The sequence below is a fragment of the Sciurus carolinensis genome, chromosome 1 (genome assembly GCF_902686445.1).
Source record: "Sciurus carolinensis chromosome 1, mSciCar1.2, whole genome shotgun sequence".
NCBI lineage: Eukaryota > Metazoa > Chordata > Mammalia > Rodentia > Sciuridae > Sciurus > Sciurus carolinensis.
This window is the reverse complement of record NC_062213.1, coordinates 76,389,766-76,404,925: the sequence shown is the minus strand read 5'-3', so window position 1 is coordinate 76,404,925 and position 15,160 is coordinate 76,389,766.

The window sequence follows — 15,160 nt, the reverse complement described above, 5'->3', positions numbered from 1 at the left end:
CTCTAAGATTTCATCCCACTCCAGTCAGAATGGCAATTACCAAGAATATAATAGTAAATGTTGGCCAGGATGTGGGGAAAAAGGTATACTCATACATTGTTAGTGAGACTGCAAAATGGTGCAACCATTATGGAAAGGAGTATGGAGATTCCTCAGAAAACTTGGAATGGATCCACCATTTGACCCAGTTATCCCTTTCCTCAGTTTATAACCAAAGGACTTAAAGTCAGCATACTACAGTGACACAGTCACATCAATGTTTATAGCAGCTCAACTCACAATAGCTTAACTACGGAACCAACCTAGGTGCCCTTCAACAGACAAATGAATCAAGAAAATGTGGTATATATACACAAAGGAATATTACTCATCCCTAAAAAAGAATGAAATTATGGCATTTTCTGGTAAATGGATGGAACCGGAGAATATTATGCTAAGTGAAATAAGTCAATCCCCAAAAAAACCATATGCCAAATGTTTTCTCTAATATGCAGATGCTAGTTTAGAATAAGGGGAGGGATAGGGAAGAATAGAGGTACTTTGGATTAGATTGAGGGGAATAAAAAGAGGGGAGGGGGTAAGGGAGTGTAAAGGACAGTAGAATGGATGGAACGTTAATACCCTATGTGCATATATGATTATATGCCCAATGTAACTCTATATCATGTAAAACATGATGAAAGAGAAGTTATACTCCATATATGTATAATATGTCAAAATACATTCTACTATCATGTTTAACTAATTAGAACAATCAAAACATTTGAAAATCTATCAAGGTAATTACCATATTAAAAGAATAGAAAGGAAAAAGTATAGGATCATCTCAACAGACACAGAAAAAGCATTTGGCTAAATTCAACACCTATATAAGGTAAAGCACTGAGTAAATTAGAAATAGAAGGGAACTTCTTTAGCCTGGTAGAAGACATCTAATTTTTTTTTTAAGTCATAGCTAAAATTGTATGTGCTTACTATATCTTTCTATTGAATGGCTCTGTTCTATAGATTCAAAGTAGTCCTAAACAAAATCTCAGCAGGCTTTGTTACAGAAATTGACAAGTTAATTCATACACAAACACACACTCATGCACACATGTGCACACACATGCACACATGTACCCACAAAAGTAAAGGGCCTGGAATGGGAAGAACACATTAGAAATAGAATAACAAAGTTATGGGATATATGCTCCCTGATTTCAAGAGTTACTGTACAGTAGTAATGAAAACACTGTGATATTTGAAAAAAAAAAAAGGCATATAATTGAGGGAAAAATATATTCCAGAATTAAATCTATGCTTTCTAGTTCTTTCAATAAATGGTGTTGGAATAATTATAGGCACATATGCAAAAATAAAATATTAAAAACAAACCTTGATCCTTACCTCACACCAAATATGTAAACTAACTTGAAATGGATCATAGACTAAAACTAAAAATGATCAATTATACATGAGAAAATCCATTCATGAAGTTGGCATCGGAAGAGATTTTAAAATAGAGCACATAAAAGCATAAATCATAAAATTTTTTAAAATGATAAATTGTATTATATCAAAATAATCATTTCTGATTTTTTAAAATATAGTGTTTTAAAAAATATGTACTGATAAGAAAATGAAAAGGCAAATTTCAGATTATAATAACACTGTGACAATTCACCAGTCTCACTAATAAACTATATCCAAAATATATAAATAAATCTTATTTTTCAGTAACAAGAAAAAATGGGCAAAAGATTTGAATAAGCCCTTCCTCAAAAAAGTCATACTGATGTGCCAATAAGCACATGAAAAACTTGTTCAACATCACTAGTTATTGGGATGTAATTTTACCATGAATTAAATCTATAATGATATAGTATTACACACACACTAGAAGGTTAAGATTTAAAAGACTGACAATACTAGTTGCTGATAAAGACATGGAGCTACCAGATTGCTGTTAGGAATATAAAATAGTACAACCACCTTGAAAAAAAGTTTGGAAAATCTTTCAAGATTTAACCTGCAGTCTCCATATGACCCAACAACTCAATTCCAAGGTATTTACCCAAAAAAGTTACAAAATAAATGTTCTCACAAAGATTTTTGCTCAAATGCAGATTATTCTTCTTCTTCATCTTTTTTTTTTTTTTTTTTTTGGGTATCAGGGATTGAATCCAGAGGAGATTAATCACTGAGTCACATCCCCAGCCCTTTGTTATATTTTATTTAGAGGGTCTCACTCACTGAGTAACTTAGGGCCTCACTAAATTGCCGAGGCTGGCTTTGAACTCACAATTTGTCTACCTCAGAGGCCCAAATAGCTATGATTACAGGTATGCACCACCATGCATGGCATCAATGCAGATTATTCTTAGTAGCCAAAATGATTTTTTTATAATACCTGAATAAGTACCTAAAATATGGGATATTCATACATGGAATGCACTCAACAGTGAAAACAAATGAACTTGATAAATGTAGCAATGTGAGTGAGACTAAAGGTGCATCCTCTATGAAATTCTAGAAAAAGAAAAAAACAGAATACAATAACAAAACAGATCAGTTCAAGCCTGATATTTCAGGTACAGGTGGGGGTTGAGTGAGTATTGAGAAAAGGGAACTTTTGAGAGTGATGAAAATATTATATATCATGGTAAGGGTGGAGATTATATACTGGTATATACTTGTCAGAACTCACCAAAATGCAACTTGAAACAGGTACATTTTATGTGAATGATACCTTAATAAAATTGACATCTTAAAAATGTATATGTAGAAATAGAAAAAAATCAAGAAATACATATATCAGAGTGGTTATGCCTATGTGGTAAGATTATTAATGATTTCTTTTCTTCTTTCTTTTTGGCTTATTGTATAATCTAGTTTTTCCAAAATGATTATATATATATATTAGTGAAAAAGATTAAAATAGAAGTGGCATCTGTTCATTAAATATAAAAAGTCATGTATGCCTTGATGTCATCCCCTTTAACAATTTTCTCTTCTTCTCATGGGAGCATACAGAATCATTCAATGTCTTACCACTTTCAAAACACAGCTTCCTCAGTAGTATTTGATGAGTTCAAGCGAATGTTAGATTCATTATGGTTATCATCCATACCTAGTCTCTAATCTGCTTCTTGAGAGCCATTTAGAATGTTGTCTACCAAATTCTTGTTCTGGGCCATATTTATTGTCCTACAAAGTCACTCAGTTTTAATAGCTCTATCAGGGTGTGTCAAAGAAAACCAGAACTGGACAGTAAAGGGGTAACAACAGATTTGACTCAGGAGCTATTGCAGGAGGAGAGAAAAGAGATCTCAGTATAGATCTGGGCCCAATTCTGAATACAATGAGGAGAAGTGAGATATATAGCCAAAGATCAGGGCACAGGTCGGTGGATAGAACATTACTAAGACAAACAAACGTTAACAATTGGAAGGGAAGAGATTCTGGCTAAACAGACTTGACAGGATTCTTTCTGAAGGCAGGCAGACCAGGACAATACCAGTTGGGAGTGATAGGAGATGAGGAATGAGATATCAAGATGGGGAATTATCACTAACTAATTATCACTAACTAATGTAGCAGAATTCTTGTTCTTGAGGACAAAAGTTCAATAATGGAACCTAGCCAAAAAGAGTTTATAGTGCACAATAGAATGACTATAGATAACCATAATGTAATATATACATATATATGCACATACACAAATAATAAATATACATATAAAATAATTTATGTACATAACATAATATGTATCTATATGTATATATGTATGTGTGAATATATATATAAATAATATATATGAAAGGATTTTGAATATTTTCTCCCTAAGAAATGATAACTGTTTGAGGAGACAGATGTTTCCCCTGGTTTGAACATTTTATGATGTCTACATGTATGAAATCATCAAATAATACTCCATAAATATGTATGATTTTTATCAGTTAAAATTATGAAATTAAATAAAATTTATATTTTTTTAATAGAGCAAGTTACAGAGAATAAACAGGGACTTAAGGAAGTCTGACTAAAGTTGGGTTAAGAAGAGTCCTGTCAGGTAATTTATCTCTTCCTGCTTCAGACTCCAGGTGACTGCCCTGTGTTGCTCTCCTGCCCTGTGAGACCCCAGCTGGTAGCACCCCTGTAGGGAGTCATCCATTGTGATGACAGATGACAGGCCCTTCTGCCAGGACCTGGTGAGAGAAGCCATCCTTCTTCAGATGGTCTTGTTACAAGTTTCCTGGAAGGAACCCCATACGGGATGGGAGCAGCCCCTTTGTGCAGTTTTTGCCTCCTACTCCTTTACCCCTTGGAATCTTTTTTCCTCCTTGGTCTAACTTCTGCCACTGCTTTTTGACCCTGGAATTCTTCCACTGACATAGATTGTTGGATGATATAGAAGTGTTACTTGATCCATTTCACCAGCTCCTTCCTCCAGCAGGCAGAGCAGGTTTATTTGCATCGCTGGCCTTGGGAAAGAGTATCTGGCACATCCTGCAAAGCTCAGGAGGCTCCTTCCAGGCCTGAGTGACAGGCCCAAGGAATTATGTCAGGGAGAGTAAGTATACTCCCACGCAGGGGAAGTACACTTCTAGCACACTGGGTAGCAGGACAGACATAAAGCAGCTGGCAAGTTTCCCTGAATGTCTTACCTTCTCACTCCCCAGTGCCCATACTGTTATTTTTCTATCATAATCTTTTCAAAGAATCACTGCAAAGAATTACTGGAGAAGTGCCACATTTAGAGACTGAGGTCTTGCAACTCTGTCCAGCCATGCTTTTGCTCTTAGAATGGAATGGGCTGGTGAGCAGGAAAGTACACAGTCCTAAGGTCCCTGAGCTGTTGGTGTGGAATTGACTGAAAGCTGTGACTAGTTCAGGGTTGCTGTTTGTTGTTCAGGTGTCGGAATTTTCCCAGAGACAAGTTTAATGGGCGGGATGTAGTTATTATCTGTTAGGTGTCTCCTCTGAAATGCATGGCCTTCTCAACTCTAAATACATGTCTGTGTGTAGAAGACAAGAAACTACAGCAGTCTCTACATACAAAACAGTTGCTAAATAATTTGCAATTGCTTTAGTTGTTTTGGAAAATAATAAATCTGAACGTAATTCTCATAGGAAAATCTGTGGGGCTCAAAATGTTCCAAGCCTAGTTAGGTCACTATCATCATGATCAATATTTGAAAAGAGCATCTGCAATTGATAAAATGGATCTTTGGTGGGAAAACAAACCCTCTGGTCCTGCAGTAGGTTTTCTCTGTGAGTTTCAGGACTGCACAGAGGAGTAAGTATGGGAGAGAAGCACCATTGATGTATCATGCCAAATTCAAAGCCAAAAGCTTGGCAAGCACAAGCCTCTGCTCTTTGCTTTTGTATTTTTTGCTATTGTTAAAGGAAGCCTTCTTAACACATTTCTGTCCAAGTCAGATTTGGGATATACAGACACATTCAACTGAGACAGTTGCTGACTGCTGCTCTTTGAAGATTTTTCATGGGGTCTCTTCCCTTTCAGCTCAATGTTGCTTTGTCTGTATAAGAGAAAGACACAAACAGGTTAATGAGGTGTGAGCAATGAGATTGCCCTTCCTCAGCTTTTAATTAGGTCCAAGATTGAAGAATACGTTCATTCATAGGAAAACCATCATTCTGCCTGCAATACATGACTTTAGAAACCATGAAAAATGTTTTTGATTCAAGATCTTCAGTCACATGAAACTAGGAAATTTATCTATTTTGAAAAGGAGAACAGTATACAATCATACAAATTTTAAAACACCCAAATTTTTAAAAATGCTTTGTTGTTTGTTAACATTTTTCACAGTATTGCAATAACTCAGGTTTACCCTGATAACTCTCAAGATAAATTACTATGTCACTATGTGCAAATAAAATAAAACTGAAAATTTATGTCAAATTCACCAACTTTCCTATTTCAACCTGAAACTATTTACTTTAGGGGTAGAAAATTTAGTAATGTGTTCTTCAGCAGACTTCTTCAAAAAACAAAAATAAAATTGTGCTTTTTAAATATAATTCATGTATTTCTGAAATTACTGATGAATACTTAAATCTATTCATTAAACTAATGAGATAAATAAGTTTGATATGTTGACAACTTAAATGTGTAATTTTCATTTTCATCAAATTTATGAGTCTTCATTCTGAGTGTATAATAAGTAGCTATTCTGGGATTGATTGGCACTTAATATTGAGAAGGGTAAAGTGGGATATGGTTAAGAAATCTCACATCTATGATAATATAAATCTGTCCAGAAAAAAGGTGTTATCAATGACCTAAGTACTAAATAAGAGTACTCTGCACAGATATTACTTAAAAGCATCATCCAGGTCTTCAATTCAGGACAAGTAAATCCTACTTACTGGTGCAACAAAACAACAGCCTTGAATGTTTTGTGTTCTCTATAGCTCATACTCTCCTACCTGTTGGGACAACACAATAATCAACACCATTTGATCTCTACCATAGTTCTGAATAATTGAGAAAAAAGATGATGCAATAGGTCAGATAAAGAATAAGGCATAAGTGTATAGTCATTATGGAAAACAGTATAGAAGTTCCTAAAATAATTAAAAGTTTGACTTATTTTGATTGCATAATACATGGAAGGTAAGAGGTTTCATCTTGAATGATAAATCCAGTTTCTTCTTGTCTTCCTGGAGCAATAGTTGGTCAGGATCCTGAAGACATGTGCATCCTCTACGGTCCAGAGGTCCAATGGATTAGTAATATTTGTACCTCATTGTATATAATTCCAACTCAAAAATGGAAGAGAGTTGTCTGTGGAAACCTAAAAACAAAAGAAAACAAAACACATTTTCTAAGACCTTCAGTTGATGAAGCCAAGACTTTAGCAATTCCCTTTGAATGTAACATTTTAAAAGTACTGAACTCTGGGGGAAAAAATAACAAAGCAAGGTTTAGTTCCATTTAAATTTAAGAAAATTATTGGGGGAAAATGAAGAAGATACATAAGAGTTCAACTCAATTCAAATTGCTTTCCTAGATTCTCTGATCCTCTCTTTCCTCTTCCTTCCATTATTGAAGTGAAATTTTCAATTAGAGTCAAATCTTAGTTTATGTGTGCTGACACTGTTCTTTATGGCTTTCTTCTCCATTTCCCTTTTCTCTTTTTCCTTCTTTTAACCTTTGGTTCCTCTTTTAACCAGCTTACCTCAAGTCTGAAGTATTTAGTTTCTAAATTTCTGAGTCATCATACTTTTCCCTCTGTGTTTAGAAGATTCTTTCCTGTAAATACCCCAGTAGGAGTGTAGTTTAGTGTTACACCACATGGGTAGCATGCACAAGGTCTTGGGTTCAAACCTAGAACAAATAAATAGATAAATAAATACTCCACAAAGGCTACCATACTTGCTGCAGTCATGGCCAGAAAAGAAAGACACTGGATATGCTGCTCAATCAGATGGAGTCCTCTCTCTTCCCCTCTCCCTGCCTCATGAACAGGAAGAGAATTGTCCCCATTTAACCCTCCAGGAAACAGGGTGTGCTTAAGCTTATCTTGATAGAGATTCAAGGAACTTGTTCTCACCTCAGTATGGAAAGAAAAACTTACCTATTTTACCAGGATAGTAGCTTCTGTGAAAGCTTCTCTGCCCTCAAAATCACCTTCACACCAACAGACACACACACATTCACACACTCAGCCTCACACTCCTGGCCAAACACCCAAGCTGACTTGGACTCATATAGCTAAGGGAGTACCACCTACCCTACATTTCAGGAATGCATCTAGAAGTAACTTCCTCACCTCTACCAAGCAAGTCAAGCATGGTTGAATTCGGAAAATTTTCCCAACAGAATTCTCAAACTCTAAACTGAAGTCTCCAAAATCTCATTTGAATCTAATTCATGAATTTTCAATTATAGAAGTGATCAATCCTTTTGCCTCAATTTGTGCCATATAAAAATACTTTGGATTTCTTAATTAGGTAGAAGAGCAAATTAATTAATTTTCCTGCTTGCAAAGTATATGTCAGTTTGTCTAGTTAGTCTAGCCACTGTCATTCACTTTAGAAATATCAGTGTGTTAAACAAATGCTCCTCTTCTGTCTTCATTTCAGTAGTGGTAGAAAAGAAAAAAATCAGTTGAAAGTTCCTGAGTTACACTCAAATAACAGAAAAAATATTTGCAAAGGATTTCTTAGTAAAAATGTTGATGTACTAGTTCTTAGCTGAGAAGAATCCACTTATGAAAATATTTTTAGAGGTCTGTGGAGCATCATTAAATTTAGAAGAAAACTCTTGGATAAAATTGAAGTATCATATTGCAATGCGTAACTTCATTTATATGATTGCTATTGCACTGATTTTCCAATCAATATTTCTGCAAAAGGAAGAAAGAAGTTTGCCTGACTTATAATAAATTCTTAGAACTAAATCTCCATTTCCATATCCACATGCCATTTCCAAACCCACACAAAAGTAGCAAATGAGAAAGCAAAGTTGGACATGAAAATTTCTATTACAGACTGTGCCTGTTATGGTAAGGTTAAAGTTTTAAATTCCTCTCCACACTTACTTCTCACAAATCTTCATTTTGATGCTTTTAAAGATGATGCAATTTTTAAAGTGAGTGCCAAGACTACCAAGAGAGCCAAATGACATTTTTTAATCTAAGGAGGTATGTATATAGTTCAGTGAAAATTAGGGCTTGAAAGATAAGCAGGCATTCCAAGTCTCGTGTTATATAAAAGGGATACTGTAAGCATGATCCACAAATAGCAACTTAATCTTAAAAACTGAACCCTTCCCAGGTGCCATGGTTTGGATATGGTTTGAGTGTCCCCCCCCCACGCTTCATGTATTGAAATATAACCCCCCATTGTGAAGTAGTAAATGGGTGAAAACTGATTCAACTATGGTGTTTGGAGATAAGGTTTGGGGAAGTGATTCAGAGTAGATTAGGTCATTAGTATGGAGCTCCCCACCCCAATTGAATTCTAGTGGATTTATAAGAAGAAGGGGAGAGACCAGAACTCACACATACTCTCCGTTTCTTGGAATATGATGTCCTGCTCCACCTTGGGACTCTGCTAGCAAGAAGGTTATCACTGGATGTGGCCCCTTGCCCTTGGACCAGAACCATGAGCCAAAGTAAACTTCTTTTCTTGTAACTTACCCCATCTGTGGTGTTATCTGCTAGATAAAAATGAACAAAAAATCCCAGACTTCTTGGTGCAGCTCAGTATAATGCTGGAGCTTTATTGGTTCCCTGACCTGTAGCTAAAGTTCAGCTGAGGAAGGGTCCTTTACAAATCCTGAATTTGAGAGTTTTCTCTAAGAAACAGAAAAATGGTGAATGTCCTCCAAGTGGGCTGGCTGGGTATGGGCCTCACCATCTTCAGAATTCAGACATAGTTGTATAGTTGTAAATCCTTCTCTAAATAGCTTATAACTCCACCACAATGCAGGTACACTATTGCTAGCTTAAATCTAAGAATAATAGTAGATGCAAAGATGCACTTGTGCATAGTCTGTTATTTTCATTAACAAACTGATAAACAAAGATTAACTTGGTTTTGTGGGTCATTATTGTTTGATGTCCATTCTGTAATACTATACTAAATGGTTGCCTAATATTCTGATAAAGTTATTCCAGTTAACGCAGAGATGGTGTGGTCATATGTGTGTGCTGGGCAAAGCTGTACAAGCTGCTCTGGCTAATAAGCTTCAAGGTCAGCACACTAATAAACCTTGTTCTGTTCAATCATATCAGCATCAAGGACAGGGCTTTGAAAGGCCTTGTTCTTTAAAATCATAGACCTTGAGAACTTTGTGTTTAAGACCATATCAGTAACTACAAGAACAGAATAAATGAGCTGTACCCTGGGGTTTATCAGAAGGCCAAGCCTGATAACAGTGAGCTACAGTCTGGGGGTAATGGAATTCCTTTCCTTCTCTGATGGAGCCCTTCATCTTTCCTCTTCTGCTAAGCTAATTAAAATCCTGTACATTTAACCAACATGATATATGTAATATTTGCTCACACGTTTGGAGAAACCATGTTGTAGTTTGAATATAACTTATCCCCCAAAGTCATGCAAGAATTGAATCTCCAAAGTTATATGATAAAGGTATTTTAAAAGGATAAAATCTAATAGGAATATGGTGCTTAGAAGTGGGGTCATCAGAAACTGATTAGAATTAGATAAAGTCATTAGGGCAGAGTCCCCAAGAGTGGAGGGAAAGAGACGAAACAATACCGATACACAAACAACCTCTCTGTTTCTTGTCCTGTGCTACCATACACCTCCTCAGAACTCTTCTATTAAGAAGACCACTGTCACATGAGGCCCATGGATACTAACCTCCAGAACTAAGAGTAAAATAAGCCTCTTTTCCTTATAAAGTAGCACACTTCAGATATTTCATTATAGTAATGAAAACAGACTAATATACAGTGTTTCCAAATGCTGGTCTTTCTTGCCCAGCAAATATAAAAAATTTAGTTTTGTCTTTTATTTGACTTTTGTATATTTCTTAATATTTGTTCTATGAAATATATATTTTTTGGTCAGAATTTGATGTGCCTATCTACACCAAGCAGAATAAAAACTTGGAGCATGAAGACATCTTAATGATACCTATTTGCTCTAAGTCAATATCTTAAACTTCTCTGAACTATTATGCAAATATAAATAAAAATTAATCATCACCGGATTCATTTTAGAACTAAATGAATTTTTAAAAACACATAAATATTTGGTAAATTAAAAAGTGCTTACAATTATAATCTGTGGTCACTATTATACTATATAAATGCATTCACTATTTTTCTTTAGATTCTGCCATATAAAAATTAATACTGCAGAAATAGATATTGTAAAAACGCTTATGGATTTTAAAATATAACCTATTATTTTTGAAGTGGATTTTATTTTTCAAGACCCAAACATTCACAAAATTGAGAAAAGAATAAAATACACACATCAATCACTTTTAACTATCATTTTTTTAAACATTTTTAGTTGTCGATGGACACAATACCTTAATTTTATTTATTTATTTTTATAAGGTGCTGAGGATCAAACCCAATGCCTCACACATGCTAGGCAAGCACTCTCCAACTGAGCCACAACTCCAGCCCTTAATTATCAATTTTAAAGCATTATTCACCATCTATGATATTTACTCACATCATATTAGATTTTGAAGTAGGCATACAAATGTATAAAAGATAACTCTTAATCTCAAAGAATATTCATTTCATTTAAAAAATAAGGCCTATCTATATAAAATAGAGGACAGTTTAATAACAAATGCCATGATCCAAACTGAAATCAAAATGAATCCAAATAAACTATTATAAATTAAAATTCAGTATTTCGGGCATTATTTTAAAATAAGAGACTTCTGCCAAGAAAGAAAGAGACCTACTGTGTTAAAAGAAATGACTCCTGAATCAGACTGAAGGCATTAAGATTCTGACTGTTGCATTCCAAGGAAATTATACTTGATAATTATTGTTGTCTTTAAAAAAATCTTTTATATATCTAAAAAACACTCTTTGAAGAAGAAAAATTTTACTAATTTGATAAAGAAACGACATTTTATGATCAAACAAGAAAAAAATTCCTGGGTTTAACAGTGTTACATAAATGTAGTCAAGTACTCTACTTTGATAGCACTGGGTTTCAAACCATAAAAATCATCTTAAAATGAAAATTTCTGGTCCTAGAAACCTATGCTTGTTGAATCAGAAACTCTGGGTAGTTTCCACATAAGTGAATATTTAGCAAGCACTCTGGAGACTCCATTGCAGTTTTTTCAGGAAAACACATAGAAGCACAACTCCAAAGACTGAAAAGAATTGATAGAGGATGTGGTCTCTTATCACTTAAAAGAACAAACATTCTCAAATAGCTTACCAGCTAGGAAAATATTTTATTTAATAGTTAAAAGCTTTACTCAAACCTTTAGAGAATATATGTGTGTGTATCTTTAGAGAATACACACACACACACACACACACACACACACACACACACACATATCTTAAACATGCACAGAACACTTAAAAATGTTGACATGGTCAGTATCAAACAGCAGCAGTGCATATTTATACAAAAAAGGGGAACATTTGAGAAAAATACTTGATATGCTTAGAAAATTTAAATCGTACTTTTAAATAGCAAATTTATTAAAGAAATTAAAGTATGAGGAATTAGAAAATACTATATAATGAAAATTGGAGGATATAGCTTAACCAGCACTTAAGGAGAAAGGCTGAAATTTGATGAGCTTATTGTCAAAGTTAAGATGATAGAGAAAAATAAAAATAACTAATCCAAAGAAAATGAAGGTAATGAGATGACAAAATACAAGCAAAAATTAAAGAAGAGAACAATTAGATCATATCGGGGCTTGATATAGTCCCAAACTGGGATTTTTTTAAAGACTGATAAAGTAAGCAAAACTCTCTACTGATCAAGAAAAAAGGAGATGGTGCATTCACACACACACGAACACATATTTTAACAATAAAAATGGAACAAAACCACTGGAGACTTAAAAAGTTATAATAATATGGATAACTTTATATTGATTAAGTTTAGATAAAATAAGTAGAATCTGAAAAAAGATCAGATCTTTTATCTTTCAGATAATGATCTGAAAAAGATCATTAAATAAGATTGTCTGATGGGGAAATAGTAAAACTAAACACTTTTATAATATTTCAAGAAATTGAGTCAGTACTTAACAAACTTCCCACAAAGAAAATGTCAAACTCAGTTCATTTATGAATTATTTTAATTTTATAGTGAATCTTACAAAGAAGAGAAAAAAAGGGAGCACTCTGAAATTCATTTTTAATACTAAAATTAACTTGGTGTCAAAATTATACAAGAACAGCAAATGAAAAGTAGGCAGGAACGGTGTCGCACACCTGTAAATCCCAGCTACCGAGGAGACTAGGGCAGGAGGATTGCAAGTTCAAGGTCAGTCTGGACAATTTTGTGAGACTTGGCCTCAGGAAAGCGGCGAAATGGCTGGGATTGTAGATCAGTGGTAGAGTGCTTACCTAGCATGTGTGAGGTCCTAGGTTCAATCTCCAGTACCACACCCCCCCCCAAAAAAAAAATGAAAGAGAGGAAGGAAGAACGGAAAAAGGAGTGAAAGAAGGAAATTATAAACCAATTCACTCATATACATCAACTCTAAAATATCTGGTGAAATGATTCCAAGAGGTGTACAAAAAAAGTATAATTGATCATATCAACATGTTACAGTTCAGAAATTCAAGGTTGCTCTAACATTAAAAGTTAATAAAAGAATTCCTTACATTAGTAGATTAAGACAATAATCAAATAATATTCTCAAGAGATTCAGAAAAGTCATTTAGTAAAATGCAAACCCTATCTATTACAAAAGAAATTTTACACTTAGTAAACTAAAAATAGAAGAGAGTATATACTGGTAATTTATATGAAATACTATTTCATGATGAAATGCCAACAATCAGAAGCAAGACAGTGATGTCTTCTGTCACCCTTCACCATTTTCACTTCAAGCAAGACAATGATGTCTTACCTTCTAGAGACTCTAAAAATAGACTTGCATGCATTCTGCAGGAACTTCCAAATGTCACTGATCTAGCAGCTGCTGTGCCAGCCAGCCATCATCACTGTGTACAGACCACAGCCTCCTAGGTTATAGGCAGATATGCATTTAGTACAGAGACCCAGTCCAAAAAATCTCCAGGGATCTAAGCTGATTCAAAATCCTTTACAGAACTGAAGAAGAATTAGACACCTTAAGATCCTTCAAGCAGAATACAGGAGATGGCTTGAATCACTGAGCTTGGTGGTAGGAATAATCCATGTTTATGAAATCTGTGATGTCCAGACAACCCCAAGGGATATGCTGTGCCAGTCAAGAGACTTTATCAGCAGCTCCTCTCCAATCTCTCCACATGACTGAAATTTCCATTTCTGATTTCTGATGAAACACAATCCCATTATATAGTCTGGATCTGGAATGTCCCCAAAGGCTCATGTGTTGAAGTGTTGGTCCCCAATACAGTAAAGTTCAGAGGTGAGGCTTTTGAGAAGTGATTGGATTATAAAGGCTCTAACCTCATCAACAGATTAATCCATTGATGATTCATAGCAGAATGGAGTATTGGGAGTATGGCAACTGTAGGAGGTGGGCCTGGCTGATGCGAGTGGGAACTTGAGGGTGCTCCCTTTGGTACAGTATCTTGTCCCCAGTTCCCTCCTCTCCCAACCCACTTCCTGGCTGTCATGAAGTGAGAAGCCTTCCTATACCACACCATCTCTCACGATGTACTGCCTCCACACAGACCCAATGGGGTCAGCCAACCATGAATTGAAACCTCTGAAACCATGAGCCAAAAGAAATCTTTCATCTTTTAAGTTGTTTTTCTCATGTATTTTGTCATGGCAACAAAAGCTAACTAACACTCCATCACTCCATGACAAAGTATCTGCAACAAATTATCACAAACTGGTGATTCAAAACAACAGAAATATATTCTCCTGTAGTTATAGAATACAGAAAACTGAAATTTGTTTCCTAGGGCCAAAATTAAAGTGTCATCAGGGTGTTTGCTTCTTCTGGAGACTATAGGGAAGAATGTGTCCCTGACTCTTCCAGCTTCTAGGGGTTGCTAGTATTCCTTGACTTGTAGCCACATCACTCCAGTCTCTGTCTCTGTAGACACATTGCCTCCTCCTCCTCTGTGTTTCATCTCTTTCTGTCTCTCTCTTAGGAAAGACACTTGTGATTGAATTAAGGTTCCACCAGGATAATTAGAATAATTTCCCTATGTTAAGATCTGTATTATGATTTGGATGTGAGGTGTCCCCCCGAAATTCTTGTATTAATCCAGGAATGTTCAGAGGTAAAATGATTGAATTGTGAGAGCTGTAACCTAATGAGTTCATCCTAGTTTGAATGGTCTGACTGGGTGGTCATTGTAGGGAGGTGGGGCATGGCTGGAGGAGGTGGGTAAATGAGGTCATGCCCTATAGGATGCATCTTCCTTTCCCCACTCCCTCTCTCTCTCTCTCCCTTTCTGCTTCTGGGTGCCATGAATGGAGCAGCTTTCCTCCACCACACCCTTCTGCCTTGATATCATGCCTCATCTTGGGCCCAGAACAA